This window comes from Physella acuta, unplaced genomic scaffold (genome assembly GCF_028476545.2).
Source record: "Physella acuta isolate Inbredline_101_S28 unplaced genomic scaffold, ASM2847654v3 ptg000034l, whole genome shotgun sequence".
Lineage (NCBI taxonomy): Eukaryota > Metazoa > Mollusca > Gastropoda > Physidae > Physella > Physella acuta.
The window spans coordinates 164989-186784 of record NW_026731554.1 but is presented as its reverse complement, the minus strand read 5'-3'; the positions used below and the strand labels follow the sequence as shown (position 1 = coordinate 186784).

Below are 21796 nucleotides of genomic sequence, written 5' to 3'. Positions count from 1 at the left end.
GTTAGCTTTGTAACAAAGAAGCAATATCTGCATTTCAAAACAATACCGCAATGTATACATTTTCTTATAGCTGAGTTACAGTGTGTAAATTTCGTTAAAAAATCGTAAAGTTTAATATTTTAGCAAAGTGGAATGTGTAAATTAGCTAATAAAGTCTCGAGTTGTAAATTTCCAATGCCAAAATTTATTTTCTCACCAAGTCTTGAGTTATAAATTTATTTAAGTCGCAAATTTTGTACACTCATTTTTTTACATTCGCGCCTGCTGAACAGACAACCCCACCCCTAATGTCTGGCCCGTGTTACAATTTGTCATTATATCATCGTCTGCACTGCTTCTACCCCTCCCCTCCACTCTTTCCCCCACGCCTCAACACTCCTCGCAGACCGAGTGTAAACACGCCAAAACATTTATTTCCACGAGTGTTTGGGGCGGAGACTCGCATAGAACACACTGCACTCATTCATGTCCCAGGTTTCATTAACAGCCCGGGGTAGACGGACGCCTCTGTGGATAACTCGTCCTCTTCGTTTTGAGTACACAAATCCACACCTCCCCCATACCTCTCCCATACCTCCCCAATACCTCCCCCATACCTCCCCCACTCCTCCCCATCAAAGAAAAAAAACAACAACGTGATTTAGATTTCTGTCTAACGACGCCCGGCACCCACGGGAATAGATACGCCGCCCATGGGTGATTTCATCGGGTGTGACGTAATGTGACGCAGTATTCTAATCGGCGCTGGCTATCTGGCAAATCTCTGGCACGAAAAAAAAATCTGGCTTTCTTTACCAAAAAGATGAGTTCTTTGAAGATTAGGAGCAAAAATCTTTCCGCGAAGCATTCCTGTTATTACTCAACTAGCCGTGCCTTTAATCGTGGCGTCAGCGATGCAGCTCCGGCGTCCAGACATTCAGGTTTTATTTATTTCTTTATCACGGATAAACCCAGCTGTTACATGTAATTGCCCCGGTGAGTTTGTGGGTGGGGGGTGGGGGGGGGGGGGGGGGAGGGAGGGAAAGGCGGGGGGGACGGGTCGACTCTAGGTTTGAGACCTGTGACTAATGCATTACTTAACTGTTCTTTGTTGTAATATTGCTCACAGTAGGGCTAGTAAGTAGGTAACCAACCAGTTCTACGGCTCAATAAAACCAGTATGAGCCATACAACTGATTTGTGACCTACTTACCAGCCCTATAATCATTGAAGGGTTGGGGTTGGAAGTAAGCAGTATTGTTGTATTAAATCAGTTGGCTTTTATTGTTTTAAAAAAAAAGTAACCCATTTTGAAGTGACCTGTCGTTTTATTTATCGTTTGTCATATGAAATGTGTGGGGCTGCGGTAGAGCGCTTGACTGAGAACCCGAAAGTCTCGAGTTCGAGTCCGGGTCCAAGTCGGTAAAACGTCCACCCAACTCTGATGGGTAACTAACTCAAGTTAGGGAAACAAAGGCGGCTGGGCATAATTTTGACTCCTTGCATGCCGAGCTCATTGAAACAGACGAACTCTACTTCATATTTGTCTTGTGAACAAAACGGAAAAAAGATGATGAATATGTTTGGTTTTAACTAAACTTCACTTAATCAAGTAGACACATTACATTTAAAAAAAAAATATTTTTCTTTACTCAACGTTGTTGTGTTTATGAGAAAGGTCAATAACTCGGCTAGGTTGCCAAGATTTCCCTCCCCTGGTTTAAAAAAAAAATAATGTCTATGAATCTTTCACCTGTCGTGTTTAAGGATAGGTTTTAAAATCTGTTTTGTGGTGTGCTACTTCATCTGTAGGTTAGTAAGCTCATTCTGTTTTTTCCCCTCTATTTCTTTATATATATATATAAAAATGTTCAGCTTATTCTTCCTTCTAACTGGCGTACATATACTACACATACACACTCATGGATACACAAAAGCACTCGTAGGCACACACAGCATACACATACGTACCCACATGCATACAATCACACTTTCACTGTAGTTCCGTGTATCGATGCAACCAAAGCCAAACAGAATGGCACATCTGTTTGGGTGGTATCGATATACTCCAATACGGGCATTATGACACGTCTGTGTGTGTGTTTCTGGGGGTGGGGGGTTGGGTGGTATCGATACACCCATTGCTGCCCTATGAACGCATCTATTTGGGTGATATCGGTATACCGAATACAAGCATAATGACACATCTGTTTGTTTCTGTCTGGGGGTGGTATCGATACACAATTGCTATCAGAATCACGTGCTCGTTTGGTAAGTATCGATACACCCATTACCAGCACGCATTCTCAGACGATTAAGCCAAGCTGCTTTACGGATTACCTGGTGACCGCTGTTTGGATTAGGCTAGAAAACATCCGGTTATGGTTAGGTTTTAATTGCTGAATAATCGATGTCATTGACTTTAAAGCATTGAGAAATCTACTTTCTAGTTCGACTTTTTTTCTGGCACTTCTATGATCACCGCTGGTGGAATAACGCCATTGAAACACAAACTACAAGCTTTGGCACTCCAAGAGAGAGCATCGGACGACGGTCTCCGTCGTTGGACTGACAACACTGCTAATGCCTCGCTTGATTACAAATTTAAATGAGTGAACGGTTTCAAATTTTAAAAGGGGGCGGTCGTTGATTGGAAAAGTCGGGTCTCCATCTGGGTAGGGCGTTGTGGGGAATCTTTGTGAGCGGGGCGGGCACGATTTGGGTGTTTTCATGACCCGGCTTTGAGAGTAGGATTTGTTAGATGGGCTTGTTGAAGTTGAAGTGAGATGGGACTGCTGGCGTTGATACGTGATCTAATTGTTGAAGTTGATATACAAGTGATATGAAGCGAAAATGTTGAAGTTGATATATAAGAATATAACAGTTGGGTGTTACAAATATAAATATACGGTAAAACAAACATGCTTCCTCTAGATCGCGTGTAAATCAATACTGTAATCGTGACAATGTAAAAATCAATACTGTATTGTGAGAATTTGACACTTTCCTTCCAGGTAGTTTTTTTCTAGTTTTTTTTTTCTCAACGAAAAATTTAAAATTTAAAATCTGGCTTGTTGCAAGCTGCGTCTGGCTTGTATGTTCGTTGGCGCTTGTGGTCAAGTTTTAACTGTTAGTCCACAGTTAGTTTTCGGATGATCACAAAATGCAGTAATACTTAGAATGAAAAGTTAAAACTACGAGTACCTTACCTATTTGCATGCTCACAAAGTCATCATTGCAGGTCCAGTCTTTATATCATAGTCCGTCCCCCCCCCCCCCAGTTGTCCACTGAGCTATTGGGTGATGGTGTTGGGTATGAACATCTGGGCAAACTTACAATCACGTTGTATCCCGCATCCTTAGTGACCCCGTTGTGTCAGAGTATGGTCACGTGATCACGGAGCGGGTCACGTGATCACAGAGAGGGTCAAATTTTTATACAAAGACACTCATACACAAAGATACAAACACACTAGCATTCTCCTACACTCACAGATACACACACGCGTACGTCATGCAAACACACACGAGCACACAAAAAACACCCCGTTTGTTTTCTACTCGGAAATCTCCCTCCCCCACCCCCAGCTTAAAATACTAGCGTTACCCCAGTGTTGACAAAGACCAGACGTGAAGGCCCCAGTTTGGTGCACCTGAAAACTATATACACCGTGACGTCATCCGGCCAGACCGCCACATCTTCTGAAGAGCAGACGTCAACAGAAGAACATTTCCTGTGGGTTAGCGCCACCGGCATGGCACATTGTTTGAGCGGGCCCTCACTGGTGATGCTCGGCCTCTCCAGACTGATGTCCTACACTGGTCTCTCCAGGTCATGTCTTAAACAGGCCTCTCCAGGTCACGTCTTTAGACAGGCCTCTCCAGGTCATGTCTTTAGACAGGCCTCTCCAGGTCATGTCTTTAGACAGGCCTCTCCAGGTCACGTCTTTAGACAGGCCTCTCCAGGTCATGTCTTTAGACAGGCCTCTCCAGGTCACGTCTTTAGACAGGCCTCTCCAGGTCATGTCTTTAGACAGGCCTCTCCAGGTCATGTCTTTAGACAGGCCTCTCCAGGTCATGTCTTTAGACAGGCCTCTCCAGGTCATGTCTTTAGACAGGCCTCTCCAGGTTTTGTCTTTAGACAGGCCTCTCTCATGTCTTTACCCTGGCTCTCCAGGTCTTGTCTTACACTGGTCTCTCTAATATCTTTACCCTAGTCTCTCCGGGCCATGTCTTTTGACAGGTCTCTCCAGGGTCATATCTTTACCCTGACCTCTCCAGGGTCATATCCTTACCCTGACCTCTTCAAGGTCATATCTTTACCCTGGTCTGGTGACGGTGACCTGCATTTTGTTCTCTGGACATTAGCTGGTTAGTGGTTCTTCACCTTTATTGGCTTGGTTTTTGGGTTCTGAGCCTTCATAAAGTCGCTTGTTATTGATTCCGGACCTTCATTGTCTGTCTAGTTATTGGTCTGGGACATATAATAATTGTTTTTTGGACATTCATTGTCTGGGTGTGTTTTAATTAGTCTGGACGTAAACTGTCTTCGCTTGTTTTCTGGTGGTGTTAGTGTTTTGGATCAGGACATTCTGTGTATGTGTTTTATTACAGGACATTCAGTGTCTGTGTATTATCACAGGACATTCAGTGTCTATGTATTACAACAGGACATTCAGTGTCTGTGTATTGGATCAGGACATTCAGTGTCTGTGTATTATTACAGGACATTCAGTGTCTGTGTATTACAACAGGACATTCAGTGTCTGTGTATTGGATCAGGACATTCAGTGTCTGTGTATTATTACAGGACATTCAGTGTCTGTGTATTGGATCAGGACATTCAGTGTCTATGTATTGGATCAGGACATTCAGTGTCTGTGTATTATTAAAGGACATTCAGTGTATGTGTATTACAACAGGACATTCAGTGTCTGTATTATTACAGGAAATTCAGTGTCTGTGTATTGGATCATTACATTCAGTGTCTGTGTATTGGATCAGGACATTCAGTGTCCGTGTATTATTACAGGACATTCAGTGTCTGTATTATTACAGGAAATTCAGTGTCTGTGTATTGGATCATTACATTCAGTGTCTGTGTATTGGATCAGGACATTCAGTGTCCGTGTATTATTACAGGAAATTCAGTGTCTGTATTATTACAGGACATTCAGTGTCTGTGTATTATTACAGGACATTCAATGTCTGTGTATTGGATCACGACATACATTATCTATACATTGGAGCTAGTCATTCATGAACTTTTTGTTTGCGTGGACCTCTAGCGCCCCTATCTTGACAAGGTCAGACTTTGGACTTTCCGGCTTGTTTTCTTTTGACCTAAATTCACTTATCCACCGTGCTCCGAATTTGGGACATCAACTCACAGGACTAATATGTATTGCAATGTGTATAATAAATTAGCTTAAAGTATCAACACTTAAATTAACAAGGTGATTAAACACTGGGTATTTAATTATTTTCTTAACCACTTTCTGTTTACTAAGCAATATTAGTACTATTTAGCTTTCTATTATTTTAAAAATGTAGGCCAAGTCTACTTGATTGATCTAGGTTTTTAAAAAAAAGGACAATCTTTTAATTAGTCTTCTTGTGTTTTCTACATCTCTCCTGTCCATTAGCCGTGTGCACGTGATTCCCGTGTTAGAGCGGACGCTGGACGTATGGTAATTCAACCGCGACCATATCAATCCTTGAGATAGCATGAATATTCCATCTCCGACAGTCGGCACCCCCCTCCCGTCCTCCACCTCCCCCCCCCCCCCTCATTCACTGCGCGGTGCTACTCGCCACAGTGTCTATGAACTCGAGTGAAGCTTAGCACTCGATCGCGTTCTGCCGTCAGCGTTGAGGAGGGAGGGGGAGGGAGGGGGGGGGGAGGGTGAGTAGCACGTGCATGCTCGAGCGCGAAGGTTGAGCGGGATCACACACACACACACACACACACACACGGTATTGTCCGCCGCGCGTCTCCCTCTCCACCACCGTTCCACCCCCCTCACATCTGCCCTCGCTAAGCCGGCTCGGCAAACACGGCGTTGAGGACAAGGATACGGTAGGGTTGTGTTGTGGTGTTAGAACAACGCGGCTCTATGTGGTGTAAGGTTTCATAATAGTTTATTTTTTTCACACACAGGGATGGTCGTATTATTTTTCGTTATTTCATGATAAATAAGTATTAGATTCTTAACTTAATTCTATCTCAGGTTTGATACGAAAAACTAACATTTTTTTGTGAACTATGGACTGTTTATATTGAAATAATTAACATTGTTAAAAGGACATTCAAACTTGTCACGGAATTGTTTTTGATGCGTGTAACGTGATAATCATTTAGGCTTTTCTGGACTACTTTGGATACTGTGACCGTAATTGTAGGATGTGATTATCGGATTATCAGAGAATCGATTACTGCCGTGTTTCTTAAGGATTGTTTTCGTTTTATTTTATTCGGGAAATTCCGTTTAGTGACACGTGTTTTTAGAAATTTATTTTATTTTACTTCATTCAAGAAATTAAGACAGGTGATCATTCTTCTAGAAAGGTAAGACATAGTTTTGTTGATGTTTGTTTAGGTGTTTGTGTTGATGTGTGGATTGTGTTGTGTATGTTTTAGTTTGTTATGGGTTTATTGGTGTATGTGTGTATGGGTGGGTGTTGTCTTGATTGTCAAACTAGCCGAAAGTCTATTTGCGTAGGTCGCTTGAATGACACGACAACTGGCCTCATACAAAAGAGTGCGGTACATCTCTATTGATACAACAGTGTTAAGCGGGCCAGATTTAGCGACATTTTTACTTGGTTTGGTGTAGAATTTAGTGTAATTGGTGGTAGTGGTGTAGGTGTAGATGGTAATGATGGTGGTGATGCTGTTGTGGTGGTGGGGTTAGTGAAGACGGTGATAGTCGTGATGGTTGTGTTGATGTTGGTTGGTGATGATGGTGTGTGGATGGTGTTATTGTAAGTGAAGATGGTGATATCTAGATGACGGTAATGGATGTTGGTGATGATGGTGTTGTTAGTAGTGATGGTGAGTCTTGGTGGTTGGAGAATTATGCCAGACGTGACCTTGACATTGTATCGGCCGAAACACGACGAGTCGTTGACTTGCCCGTCACCGCTAAACGGTTTGTCGTTAACACGGCTAGAAAGTCCTGATTGATACTCCCACGGAATTCGATGTGCCTCGTTTAGGTTTTATTTACAGCCTGTGTTTATAGACACACGTACAATTGTGTGCTTCTGCAGTTCTCTTGTTTGGTATCGATAATGTGTCTTACTCACCACTTTTCACACACCACTACACCGTCACTCCCACACACTACGTCAACCCCACACACAAGAACGTTATGTCACAGGCCAAACCGTGTCATTTCTCCCCACACACTACTATAGTCGCATTGCTCACACACATTACAACGTACCATTTTACCTACACCATTACAACGTACCATTTTCCCCACAACATTACAACGTACCTACCATTTCTCCCACAAAGTATAACCCTGAACCTCCCCCATCTTCTAACGAAGCCGACATGACAATACAGTATGGTATCAAAGTATTCAAGTGATATTGTTGTTAGTGTTTGTCGCCGTTTAGGATTAGACCCAGTGCTTCTGTAATGGACAGTGTTAGAACTAGTCACGGTCCAGTAACTGAATTAGTATCATTCGAGAGTCCAACCAGCCATATCGCTTACCTGGCTCATGCATGAGGGTAGCTGCAAGGTCGTTTGCTACATTGTTTATAGTAATGTTTACTTTACATACTCTTGTTTCAGTGAAGGTCACAGTTATAGATAGGGTTATAGCCAAACCAGGGTAGCTAAACTATCAAAACACGCAGCCCCTTAGAAGTTCCGGTGTTCCTATTCCAACACGAGCAAGTGTTGTTTATAGTTACGCCGTCTAGAAACTAGACACATCATATCAAAGACATTCCTCTCGGTGCTTTGTTTATCTTCCATTAATCTTCGTCGAAACCCGTGATTGATCGCGATCGACGTGTAAGCATAAAAACACCAGCTCGATCAGTGTGTCACGTGTGATGGTACAGTTGGTCGTAGTCTGGGAGGGTGGACAGAGAGGTATTGTTCGAATCTGAGAAGAAAATAAATATTGTGTAAAGCACGTTTCGGTGTTAAGTCTTCGTTAGATTAGTTGAAATAAAAATATGAAAGCACGAACAGCGTAAAATTTAATATGACTGGGTCTTATTGTTTTATCCTGTGGTAGTATGCGAATGGTGTCTTTATGTTATGCATATATATGTTTGTTGTTGACAATAGTCTCTTTGTTAGGATAGTGGTGGTAGGATTGGTATTTTAGTCAGAATTTAGTCAGTAATTTAGTCAGTATTTTTTTAGTGGGGCTTAAGTATAGATACTCAGCAACGCGTGATAATTAATTGAATTAGCAATGCTTTTATTTTTAGTGTTTAGAATAGATGTCTCAATATTTTAGTAAATTAGCAATGTTTTTAGTTTAGATTTCACAATATTTTAGTACAATAGCATTGTTTTTAGGTATAAATTTCACAATATTTTAGTAAATTAGCAATAGCGTTAATTACGCTCCCCTCCCCCCACCCCTGTACGGTGACGTTATGTAACCAGGTCATCCCCTCACTCCCGGTGTTTGCGTAAGGTTTCAGCTTGACCCTTGACCTCGCGGCCCCTCCCCGTTTTATCGCGCCGAGAGTGTAACACACGGCTCCCATTCTCTGGTCAGTTAACGATGAATAATGAATGACCGGTCATCAAGTGCGTGTTAAGCTGTTGGGCTCTTGCTTGTAGCCTACATATCGCTGATTCGTCAGCCTTTGTCTTTTGTGTAGATAAATGTTAAGTGTAGCATCATGTTAAGTGTAGCCTTCCTTGAATTGTTCGATATAAAAGGGGTCAAGGGAAGTATGTACGAACAAGAATCCTGGTATTTGAAACGTGTTTATTTTTTGTGTTGCGCAACTGGTAATGAAAATTATAATTGGTAGCTTATTTTAAACTCGTTTGTTAATGTAGGGTTAAGATAGGAATACGTTGGGGTTAAGATTTGCGCTTAGGTTTAGTGTGAGGTCAAGACTGCTGACGAATAGGTTTAGTCCAAGTCCAGTCTCAGCTTTAGGGTAAGTTTAACTTGAAAGCTTAAAATTACTGTAAGGTTATAATGAATGGAGCCGTCAGTTGCGTGTAGGTTGGGTTTAACATTTCTAGCCTTAGTGTTGACTTAGTGTACAAAAAAAAGTATAGACAAAGGTTAAGATTTCCGGCTGTTGTCACAATATCATATTGTTGACAAACCACATGTCATGCCGTCATTTAATTTACCGAGAAACGCCTACACCCGTTGTAGGCAGTTAGCACCCCCCCCCACACACACACACACCACTTAACTTTTCTTTTAACAAAAAAAAAACGGTCATGTCCAGACTGGGAACCGTCTGGGTTTTAAATTTTGTTTTTGTCGGCCACAGGTGTTAGTGACACTGTCGTCTGGTCGCTGTCATTTGTCTTCTGCTCTTAAAGATATTTCTTTCATGCCTTTAAAGATATTTCTCCCCTGCATTTAAAGATATTTCTTTCAGGCCTTTAAAGATATTTCTCTCCTGCATTTAAAGATATTTCTTTCATGCCTTTAAAGATATTTCTCTCCTGCTCTTAAGATATTTCTTTCATGCCTTTAAAGATATTTCTCTCCCGCTCTTAAGATATTTCTTTCATGCCTTTAAAGATATTTCTCCCCTGTCCTTTAGGATATTTCTCTCCTGCCCTCTGAAATATTTCTCTCGTACTCTAATGTCTATCCACCTTGGTGTTAAATCTATCCGTCGTGGTTGTAAATCTATCCTCTATATTCTCAAATCTATTTGTCCCTTGCTACGCTATTATCTCGCTTATAAATACAACTCCCCATTCATCCTTAACTAGAAAATTACATAGCATTTATCCAGCTGTCTTTGACGCACTCTACTAACCACCGAACAAAAGGGTGGCTATTTTCTCTCTAATTAGTAATCATCATTATGTTATGGCCATGACTAATGTCCACGTGGTACTCACGTAGCGGTGTGAGAACTGGTTTGTCATTGTACTCACTCACGTCCCCGTCCATTCATTATTTAAAATAATCTGTCCACTGGGAGGTGTGTAATGACATACCTTCCTTACTGGGTGTTAGATCAAGATGTGACGATGGATATCTAGAGGTGGAGTTTGTTAGTTAGAGGTGGTGTTCGTAGGTAGTTTTTTATATTGTGATGTATTGCTTGTAGTAAAATCTTAGTTAGAGGAGGTGTTCATAGTTAGATGTGTTTTACTTAGTAGTATTGTACTTAGCAAGAGGTATTGTTCTTAGTAAGAGGTACTGTTCTTAGTAAGAAGTATTGTTTTTAGTAAGAGGTATATTGTTCGCAGTAAAAGGTATTGTTCATAGTAAGAGATATTGTTTGATGTAAGAGGTGTTGATGTAAGAGGTGTTGTTCGTTGTCAGTGGAGATATTCGTAGTTAGATGTGTTATTTTAAGCTAGAACTTATGTTCGTAGCTAGAGGTATTGTTCGTATTTAGAGGTGTTGCTCGCAGCTGGATATGTAGTAAGTACGTGCGTTTTTTTTAAAAATTAGTTCAGTCCCAAGTTGACTTTAAACCCCAGAGTCACATGACCTTAACACAACCCGAACCTCCCCACAACCCTAAGTACCACATCGTATCTCATCACACTCCGCACCCCCACCTCCACTCCTAACACAACACCCCAAATTACCCCCCCCCCTCCCACCGACCCACGCATCATACATGACCCCTTGATAACCCTACTCTATCCCGACCATTAACCCATTCCATTGCGATGAAAAACAGCCAGGTCTCACTCATGTAATTATCCTTTTATTACGGTAAATTACATCAAAACTGGTGGGTGACAGAAAATACCAGTGGCTTATCTTCCTTACAAACTTAATTATCCCCCCCCCCCTCGCACAATACTCACACACTAAAACCCCCACCTCCCCCTCCCCCTCTCCACTACGTTTTAATTCCAGTCATATCTTGTTTAGTAAGAGACGGGTATCGTAGGGCGTGTATCGTATAGGACGAGTATCGAAGGGCGTGTATCGTATAGGACGAGTATCGTAGGCGTGTATCGTATGGGACGAGTATCGTATGGAACGCATGTCGTATGGGGCGTGTATCGCAGGAAGTGTATCGTAGGGCGAATATCGTAGGGCGTGTATCGTATAGGATGAGTATCGTAGGGCGTGTATCGTATGAGACGAGTATTGTATGGAAAGCATGTCATATGGGACGTGTATCGTATAGGACGAGTATCGTAGGGCGTGTATCGTATAAGACGAGTATCGTAGGGCGTGTATCGTATAAGACGAGTATCTTATGACGATTATTGTATGGGGTGAGTTTCGTAGGGCGTGTATCGTGTGGGACAAGTATCGTATGGGATATCGGCCTTGACACCGCGCCATCTGCAATAACCAAGCGTCGCGGCCATGTTGCATTGACGGCCAGCCGACTGAGGCCTTGACCTTGTGCGCAAAGGGAGTCAAAGTTAACGAAACATTTTCTTATTCTGTCAAAACAGGTTGCGTTAGTTGCCGTCGCGCCTTTGTCAGTCTGGTTTGACTTTGTTTTAGACATCGAACCGTTATTTAACGAAACAACCCAAGACAAACACTTGCTCTAAACGAAATCATAGCTCAGACGTGCCATGATTACACCCTTCTTATAGAACCTGAGTTATAAGCCCCACACTGCCATAGAACCAGCCTGTCATAGATCCCCCACCCATATCATAGATCACCCACACCTATCAAAGACCCATTTCATAGAACCCATGGAAACCGGGTCAACTAAATAATCGGTACCTACCACACTCAAATATCTCATATGACCCAGTGAACCATTAGACCCACCCCCCCCCCCCCGAGCCCATCCATCCACTCCACCAGAGCATACTCCACCCCCCCCCCCCCCCCCACCCAACCATTCCTCAAATGACCCCAGACAGTAAATAATTAAACCCCTGCCCCCCACCCCCCAACCATTCCTCAAATGACCCAGGCAGTAAACCATTGAACCCCCACCCCACCCAACCATTCCTCAAATGACCCCAGACAGTAAATAATTAAACCCCTGCCCCCCACCCCCCAACCATTCCTCAAATGACCCAGGCAGTAAACCATTGAACCCCCACCCCACCCAATCATTCCTCAAATGACCTCAAGCATTACACCATCAAACCCCTGCTCACACCAGAACGAAGAAATAATGCATTACATTAATTTCACACCCCGCAACACGGCAGGTGTGAATCCGCTCACGTGTAGTAAACTCGGCAGGGCTTTTTTTTCTTCTTTTCTCTAAAACGTGCTCACCTAGAACTATTTCCATCCTCATTAAAAAAAAATGAACCAACCGTTTGTTTCTTTTGATAAGAACTCTCTGATAAACTGGTTGCCGAACATAAACCAGCTTCGTTTGTTTTATCATCATTTATGTGTATTGCTCTGCATAGGTAAAAATTGTGCTAACGGCGTAAACTAGTAGTGGAATTTTTGTTATCGCTTGTGTCGATGATTATCTAAAACGTGTTGCATTTGTTATTCTTATTTTTCAAAAGTGCATTGATAAAAAAAGTGGAAATGGAATAGTGTTTTTTGTAAAGTTTAAAAACAAAAGAAACAATAGGTAAAAAAAAAGGTTGATGATTAGAATTAAACAAATACACTTTCGGAATATTCTTTCGAAAAATTAGTAAAATTTTGACTTTCAACTTGCGGTTTTTTTTTAAAGTAAACACACCAGACATTAAATTGGTGGTAAGAAAGAAAATAATTACATAAACTTGTCAATTAAGATATTTAAAAAATTGAGAAATCATTCAAACAGCGTTTCATAAAATCAAAATTGAGCTTTCATTATCCCCCCCCCCCCCCATCCCGACCCACCCGCCTATCACCAAACAGACCCGGGGTTATTCAAAAACCAGAACCCCATGTGTTCACCCTGTCATAATATTGGTTATGTTTCAGGCGCCTAAAACAATTATCTCCCTTACACTCGTTCGTTGACACCCACACACCCCTATTCAGCAGTTATGATATTTTGGTGGAGAAAGGAGGGAAAGGGGTGGGGTAGGGGGGGGGGGCTCATTTCCGTTGGAGAGGTTCCCCAATTTCTGGTGAATTTTTCATGGACCGAATTGCTCAACGTATTGTTGAAAAGTATGGAAGCGCTAATGATATTTGATGCTTTACCATCTTTTCCATAAGAGGGGCGTTGGGGAGGGGGTGTAAAGAAGGAAAAAAAACACACGTGGTATAGATCAATGGTTTGTGATATAGACCAATATTTGGTTTAATGTTATTCTTATTTTCGTGAGTTTTTGTATTACCGTTATGGGGATACTAGTTTGATGAATAGGTTTGCACAGAGGCGGGTTACAAGTTATTCATTTAATTTATGTATGTCGTCTGTGTCAACAAATATGTCCACCCATTGCCAAATAATATGAATGGGCTAACTAATGTTAAGTTGTGTGCAAGGTGAATCGATTAGACGATGAAGTGCGTCTCAAAATTATAACTTTCAATAAACAAACATCTATCGTCATTGGGAATTCCCGATCGCATTCATACTTTTTCTTGGAAATGTTGACCTTTTTAAAACTCATAGATCGCGATCTGTGGTTGAGCAGTTTTAGAAATAGTTGTGGTATAGCATGTTAAATAGACGCGTCAGAGGTCATTTGTACGCTGCACGGGTCACTGGTCAACGTTATGCTAAACGGGTCACTGGTCATCAAAGCCATACGGGTCAGTGGTTAACTGTCAGTTATACGGGTCACTGGTGAAGCGTACACTTTATGGTCAGTGGTCGACAGTCCACTATTCTGACCACAGGTTAACTGTTCGTCCGTATGCTGAATAGATCGACCTCCAGCCATCACAGAGCTTAACGCTGCTAAATGCCTAGAATAGGCAAGAACAATTAGACATGGCTGACCCTTAGTTCTAAGCTAAAATTAATTATTGCTTTGACAAGTGATCTTTTTTTTTTAAATCCTTAGTTGATCATTGCTCTTTTTTGCTTTCTTCTATTTAGTACAATGTAGTTAACTATTTTTTTAACCAAGCGCTCACTGTCCCATATTCAAAGACATCCGCTCTACAAATAGCCACGATTGCGAAAGATTGTGTCTATGTTTAGTGCTAATATTAATGTGTGGCTGGTAATTCTAATTTGAGTTTATTATAAGTCAGGAAAGTTGTTTTTTTTTTTGGTACCATGAGCAACACGTTGTGTATGACACATGCAACATTTCACAACCAACAGCACTTGTATCTTTCAACACTCACCGACAGATTTTTAGATTATATTGTACTCTAACTTGAAGTATAACCTACACATCCAACGATATACTCACTGACAGCTTGTGTCTTAGTGTACAGCTACACGACATTTTATACTTACTGAGTAACACATGTGTCGACAACGTCATCTACATAAACATAGATATAAACATATGTACACACATTCAGTGACACACCTCACATGTAAAGACACGGCATGGTGACACAAATTGTATTACAAGGTAATAGAGACACATAATTACTGACACACACGACATCTAAAGACAAGGCATTTTGACATACATTTTACTACCCAGTCTTAAAGACACTCACACGGACACACCACATCTAAAGAAACAACCTGACACACCTCACCTAAAGACACACAACCTGACACACCTAGCTTAAAGACACACATCTAGCACCACAAACCTGACAACACATCTAACAACGCTTGGTTCAGCGCTCCACCCCCTCCCCTGCTCCCGACATTTAAACCCACCTCACCCAGTAGGTCGCCTATTTTCGTGATTTTGGCACTTGTACAAAAACATCTTTATCTTCAAGAAAAAGACAATGCGTCTTTGAGTTTTGCCATTCTCTCGGCAAAGTGCCTCTCTCTTGTTTAAGATCTATTTCAAGAAACTTTGTTATAAGTTTTCACAAATGGGAGATGGGGGGAAGGGCTGACGGATGCTCCATCTTCATTGTAATGATGTTTTTTTTTGTGTGTGAGTGTGTGTGGAAATATTTTCCGATGTTTAATTAAGTTATGGCCGTGTTGTTTTCGTTGATAAAGAAAAACAAAACGTTTTAGAGTTAATGCTGTGGTTGCGAATTTTATCATCGTTTCCCCGGCGTTACACGGTGTTAAAATATGTACACCCCCCCCCCCTCCTCTGTTATCACAGTGTGAGTTAGAAAGAATTGGAGATGGGGGGGGGGGTGATATTTTCCAGAAAATGATCCAAAGTTGATTGAAGATTTTTTTTGTTCAGTAATGTCGGATATTCAGGGAAACGTAGCAAGGACTGCTACTGGCATTTTTTGTTACATGCTGTTTTTTTTTAAAAAAACAAAGTTCATTTCTGCATAACACGGGTTCTCAAAATATTCTGTTTATACCCAGGCAAGCAATAAATAAAGAGTTAGACTACGGTTTAAAAACAGACTTATAAAAAAAAATTACCGTTTTTAAAATATTAAGTTGGTTAGTGGGTGCGAGGTGGGGATGGGAGAGTCAGAACCAGCCATCTGGGGGGGGGGGGGCATAACAAAAGTTTGAGAACAGCTGGGATCACTGACGTCCCTCCATCAGTCCGTATCAAGGTCGGCCATCTTCGAGCTGCATGCGGATTTAATATTCCATTCTCGGGAGCCGTTTTTTTATGAGTGCAAAAATATCCATTATTCCAGAATTGAATTCCGCGTCTGGTGGATGAATGGCAATCCACTGGATAAACGGAATTTGAATTTGTCTCACACAATTTAGATAAGTGGATCGGGCAGAAATTGGCCCCATTTTCCCCCCTCGCTGTTGGTGTGCTGAGCCCTATGGTAAGATACATTATGGTAATATGTGGTTCGCCGGTTCTCAAACTGATTGGGCGTGGAGTACAACGTTTCAACACTTTACACACTCGAACTCAGAAATGCGGTAAAAAATATAGGAAATTTAAAATGAAATTTCTAAGTCGGATAGGTAATGAGCTCAAGTGTATTGGAAAAATATTGTCAGGAGTATCGAAAATCCTGTTCATGTAAATTGACCGTACCTTGTCTCAATGAGACATTGTTTACACATTTCTTTAACTTTTCTCGTTTTCATGTGTTTACCCAAGTTTTAATAATTTAAAGTGCAACAATTCCTTGATAACATAAGATTTTAAGCCATGTGTTGAATATTAACTTAAACCATCTTGTTTCAAGTTAATTACTTTTCCTTAATTAAATCAATAACCAATGAGAAAACTAGAAAGCTCCTTACGAAAACTAAAGTTATTGTAGAAATTTCCATAGCCATTGTTTTTAAACCGTGTTAGACATATAAGTCGACACTGTTGTTTGTAGGGTTTTAATAATAGTAGCTCCAGTACCATCATGGCAAACTGAATAGTGTACATTATCTTCACCGTTCCATAGCAACCAACCATTCAGCGTTCGTGTTTAAAATTCTGATTTTTCTCACTCCTAAAAGTTAACATTATATTAGTTATTCAACGTGATAAAAAAATAAGAAAACAATTTCCTGAATTATTATTTTTTTCTTGACGTCGACGGAAATGTACCGACAGGAAATAAAACGTGCGCGTATTTGATTGGCGCACACGGCACAGTGATTGCCGGCCGGTTCCTTGCCGTCGGGTGCATTGCCGGCTCCTTTGATACATTGTTTTTCATTCGGCAGCCGTACATAGGGAAATTATGTACAATAACTCTATTCCAACAGACTTCATATCGATTATTGCCCGTCAAATCGACGTTTTTTAATTTTCATATTTCTCCGCTTCGCTCAACGTGGCAATTAATTATTCAAACGCGGGCTAGGATTTATTCGAACTTTTAGTTTTCCCGCTAATTAAACCTTAATTAATTTACGCGTTAAGGGTTTCAGTGCATTTGAGCACTTGAACACGGAAATCATTCGCTAAATGAATCGGATATTTCTGATTACTTCTAGTTGATTGTGGTCATCTTCACGTTCTCTGCAATCTACAGTGAACGAATGAACGTACATCGGGAATTCCCTAAACATCGGGCCTACTGTCTGAGGTTTTGAGGGATTCCCGAAGACATCGCTTGCCTCATGTCTGAATTCCCGAAGACATTGCTTGCTTCATGACTGATGTTTTCAGGATTACCCGAAGACATCGCTTGCCTCATGTCCGAATTCCTGAAGACATCGCTTGCCTTGTATTTTTTTTTTGTCCAGCTGACACAAGGTCGGCATGGCTATTGCATTTTGGATGAGTTCATCACGACACATATTCCGTCCCTCACACACTCACACACAGAGGGCCCCGCGATCACGTGATAACGATTAACGCGATGACAAATTGACGCAACACCAAGCAGCGCGTGAAACAAACCACACGTGGGGGAGGGGGTGAAGGGGGTGGGGGTTGGTGCGAGTGCCTCGGGCTGCTCGCTCACCAACTGGTAATTAGGTTTACTTTTTTACCCGGTTGATTAGAGAGCGATTAGGAGGGGTCGCAAAGACAACGGCCGGCGGTCGATGTTGTTGATATACTCTGTTGTCAAAAGCCAAGCGGGGACGGTTGTAGTGTTGTAAAAATGTGTGATGTTGATACGGGCCATTGTTGTGTTAATAGGGTCCATCATTATGTTGATACCGACCATCATGTTGATAACGGCTATCGATATGATGATATCATTCATCATTAATTTGATATATTCCATCGTTATGTTGATATCTGCCATCGTTATGTTGATATGGATCAACATTATGTTAACACGGACAATCGTTATGTTGATATTGGCCACCGTGGGGCTGATAAATGACCATGACATATCCTTGTCATGTTGATACGCTGAATGTGACTGCCATAGACTTGTTTCCTGTTGTTGATCCATGACAGATGTCACATGTTGATGTGGTGTCGGCACTTACATTGGAAGAGAATGACATCGACTTGGTGCCATTTAAATAAAAGGATGCTGATAACATTGTTGCTAATAATAATCGACATTTCTGTGAGCCAGTTGACTTGATTCTTACTGAAAAAAGCAGTGTTTTTTTTAATTGTCTTTAGCGATGCACTAATAAAATCATAGGCCACATCCACACTTGTCTTTTGAACTTGAAAAGAACCTTCTTAATAATAATGAAAAAAAAATTAATCTCGTTTTTAAAAAAAAAAAAAATTTCAATTTCAGTTTTTGATGCGGTTATGTTTTTCTTTGAGAAAAAAAATAATCGCAAAAAAAATTGTTGCTTGTCAGCTGAGAATAGGAATAGGGAATATCATCTCCTTTTTTAGTTCTTGTGGGAAATCCCGATTTTCACTACACAGAGGAAACGAATATTTTGTACGTGTATATCTCATCCCCCACCCCCTCAAAAGCTAACACTTTTTTTTCCTACACTTCCGACTACATTCCTTAATAAATAAATGTGTTCGCCACACGTTTTTTAATGTAATTTTTTTTCCACATTAAGTTAAAGAAAAAAAAAATGAGCAGATTTATCATTCTTAACGGAAATTATTTTCTTAACAAGAAGCCTACATTATTCAAACCCTTAATCAGCTCCTTCCATTCCCAATCTGCATAGCAGAAATGCCACTGTTGCCATCTCCAATATATATATATATATATATATATATATATATATATATATATATATATATATATATATATATATATATATATATATATATATATATATATATATATATATATATATATATATATATATATGTCAATGTCTACATATTTATGCATATTAACGTATAAACGCACGTATACAATTTCTATAAATGCAACTATTAATATTTTTATACTGTAATCTTCATTAAAATAACTAAGTCCTAGATCTATATCCGCGCGGCATTGAAAAAAAAACAAATTTGTAGACGGAAGCCGAATTGAAGGCAGCAAACAGCCCGCTGTAATAAGAAAAGAGGCTTTTTTTTTTCTTTAAAAAATGATAGAATTATAGATGAGCTTAAAATGGCCTGGTTAAAAGAAAGCAAAAAAAAAAAATGATAACTGAACTTTGTGTTTTTCTGGGGTTATTAGAATGATCATAACCTAGATTCGTTGTCTGGAGTCGGTGTTCTATCGACCTGGTGGACGCAGACTGGCGATACAGAACATGTCAGATCGTGGTTTGTCTACGTGTTTATTTTGTAATGTCTTTTTTGTGTGCTAGTTGTTTTTTTTTTATCGTTCGTGAAATTTATGTAAGTTTGATCACGCGAAAGGTAATTTAAAAAAAACAACAACAACCAAACAAACAAGGACGTTATCCAATAATAGGTAAAGTAGTAAAACACACTCTAGTTGGTTTGAAACAATGCGCGTTGTTGCTAGGCGACGAGTGTTGACATGTCGGCGTTGTTTGTTGTTGTTTTAATTACGGGACAAATTAATCCTGTAGTTAGCAGTTTTTGTAATTGAATTTAAAAACAACAACACTCACAGTGTATAAAATAATTGTTAGAAAATGTGTAGGTACTGTTTAGCTTTGGCCAATTCGTGCTTAGTGTAAAATAAACTTGGGTTTGAGAGTAAGCCTACAGAAAAAAATTACTGTTGAGTTTTGTTCGTTTTGTACTCGAAATTGGTCTAGGTTTGTCTTTGATTCGTACGAAACATATTTGGGAACTTCGTTTATCTCTGACAGACATCAGTGATTGAGGTGCTTTGAAAGTCATACTTCATTTGGGGAATCATTGTCAATCATATATAATACAATTTGAGGACCGCTGAGAATTTAAAACACACAACCGAATTTGGGGGACATCTCTCAGGGGCCAGGGACCCTCGCCTCACCGCCTCGATCAGCGTGTGAGATATCTCTGTGACATTGTTCTCCCCCCCCCCTCCCCCCTACACATTCTAACACATGTTAATCTCCAGGACGGCACCGCATTCCATTAAATCCCCTGGCCAGAGTTATCTCGAAACAGTTTCCCCGAACACGTGAGTTTAACGCTTCCCACCCCTACCCTCTCTCCCAGACCCCCCCACCCACCCCCTCCCCTCACGTCCTAACGAGCATATCTCCTGTGGGGACGACCCCGTCCACGTGACCAGCTAATCTAGCTTTAAAAGGCATGTAAAAGAAACCATTAGCTGAGTGGTGATTAAAATATTAATTCCGAACCCCCCCCCCACCCCCCACCCCCACCCTCCTTTTGTTTTAAACGCTGACACCAGCTGATCTTATCCGGCCACCAGCTTTTATCATGCTAATTACGTCACACAACTGGCCACGGCCAAGACCATCCGTGGCCATCACGATTTGGTTCTGCTTTTATTTCCAATCCCCAAATGAATTTGAGCGCCTGTTTCCTCCTTTTGTGTTAAGAGATAACAAAAAAAATCCACCCTTCTTTCCATATTCGTGATCATTTGTGATTAGTCCTGACTGGATGACCAGCTTGATGCTCACACTGACAATACTGCTCACTATTTACAACACACACAAAATAGCTAAGTGTAAATCAGTCTTGGCGGTTTTAAGACGGGTGGAGGGTGGGGAAAGGGGGTACTTGTCAAGTGGAATTACAACCAATCTAAACGACTGTGACAACGCCGGGGCCTCTGGGTCTCTTTGTGAGACTTGGGGGGACGGGGGGACGGGCATGTTTCAGCCAACCCGGAACTAATCATTATCGTTGATTAGGGACCGTTGACCAGGGGTTTAATGGGCGGTTACGTTTTTAAGTGCACTGTCACGGTCGTTCAGTTGGGCTGCACGGGCTGTGTTCCCTGTGATCCACATCTCTTTGTGGTACTCGCCCCTTTCTGATCGATGCGGTATTGGTTGACCTTTGAACTTGCGGGCAATAAACGTAACTTGGACTGAGTGCGCTGGAGATGGTTCCCCAGCGCAGTATTTTTTTTTTTTTTTGCAAAGCTTTAATGAGCCAAAGTACTAAACAATAGCCGTTAAGGAGACTGATGCAGTCTTGCTTGACGTGCGTTCAACTCGATGCCGATGGACAAGGAGCTGTCTGCACATTATGTCCTTGTCAGAATTGTATGTTTTTTGTGTTATTTTTTTTTAACACCAACTGTCTGAGTTTGTGATATATATGAATCAGTTATCCAATGAATGTGTAAATTACCTAAGCCTGTATACTACTACAGGCTTAAGCACAGGCCACGTACACCAATGCTAGTTTAACCTATGTCATGTACACAGTTCCCGACCTAAATAAGTGTCATGTACACAATCACTGGCTTAAACCCATATAATGTACACAATTCCCGACCTAAACCCGTGTCATGTACACAAAATCTAACTAAAACCGTGTCATGTACACAATACCTAACGTAAACTCATTTGATGTACACTATCAGTGACGTAATTACACCAAGCCCCCCACTTGAGTCAGTCTAGCCCCCGTGTCCATCTCCCCGTCTCACCCCCTTGAAAGGTTTCACGTCAAACCTTTTTTCCTCCGATATGTTTTCTCCGACAGCCAAGACTAAGTAATTATGTATACAGTGCTATTGATTATTTGAAAGCCCCGTGTCTGTATGTGATTTGCTTGGGGTACGTAAGTGTAATTTGTGTGTGTTACTGTGTGTGTGTGTTGTATACGTGAGTGTGTGTAGGTTTGTGTGTGTGTGTGTGGTAAATGTGAGTGTTTGTGTAGATTTGTGTGTCTGTCGTATATGTGAGTATATGTAGGTTGTGGATGTGCGTGTGTGGTATACCTAAGTGTGTGTTGGTT

General features: G+C 41.0%; 1 protein-coding gene across 2 annotated transcripts in view; it reads left to right on the top strand.

Annotated features, from left to right (window-relative positions):
- Nucleotides 1-21796, top strand: part of LOC131942272 (plexin-A2) — a 174676-nt gene that overhangs the window by 9893 nt on the left and 142987 nt on the right. The window contains exon 1 of one of the 2 annotated variants that reach the window (XM_059302054.1): nucleotides 6436-6547. The exons of the other annotated variant lie outside the window; for it this stretch is intronic. The gene's annotated coding sequence lies outside the window, so the exon portion shown is untranslated. Of the gene's footprint in view, nucleotides 1-6435; nucleotides 6548-21796 lie in introns of those variants that run through there. 2 annotated transcript variants of the gene reach the window in all.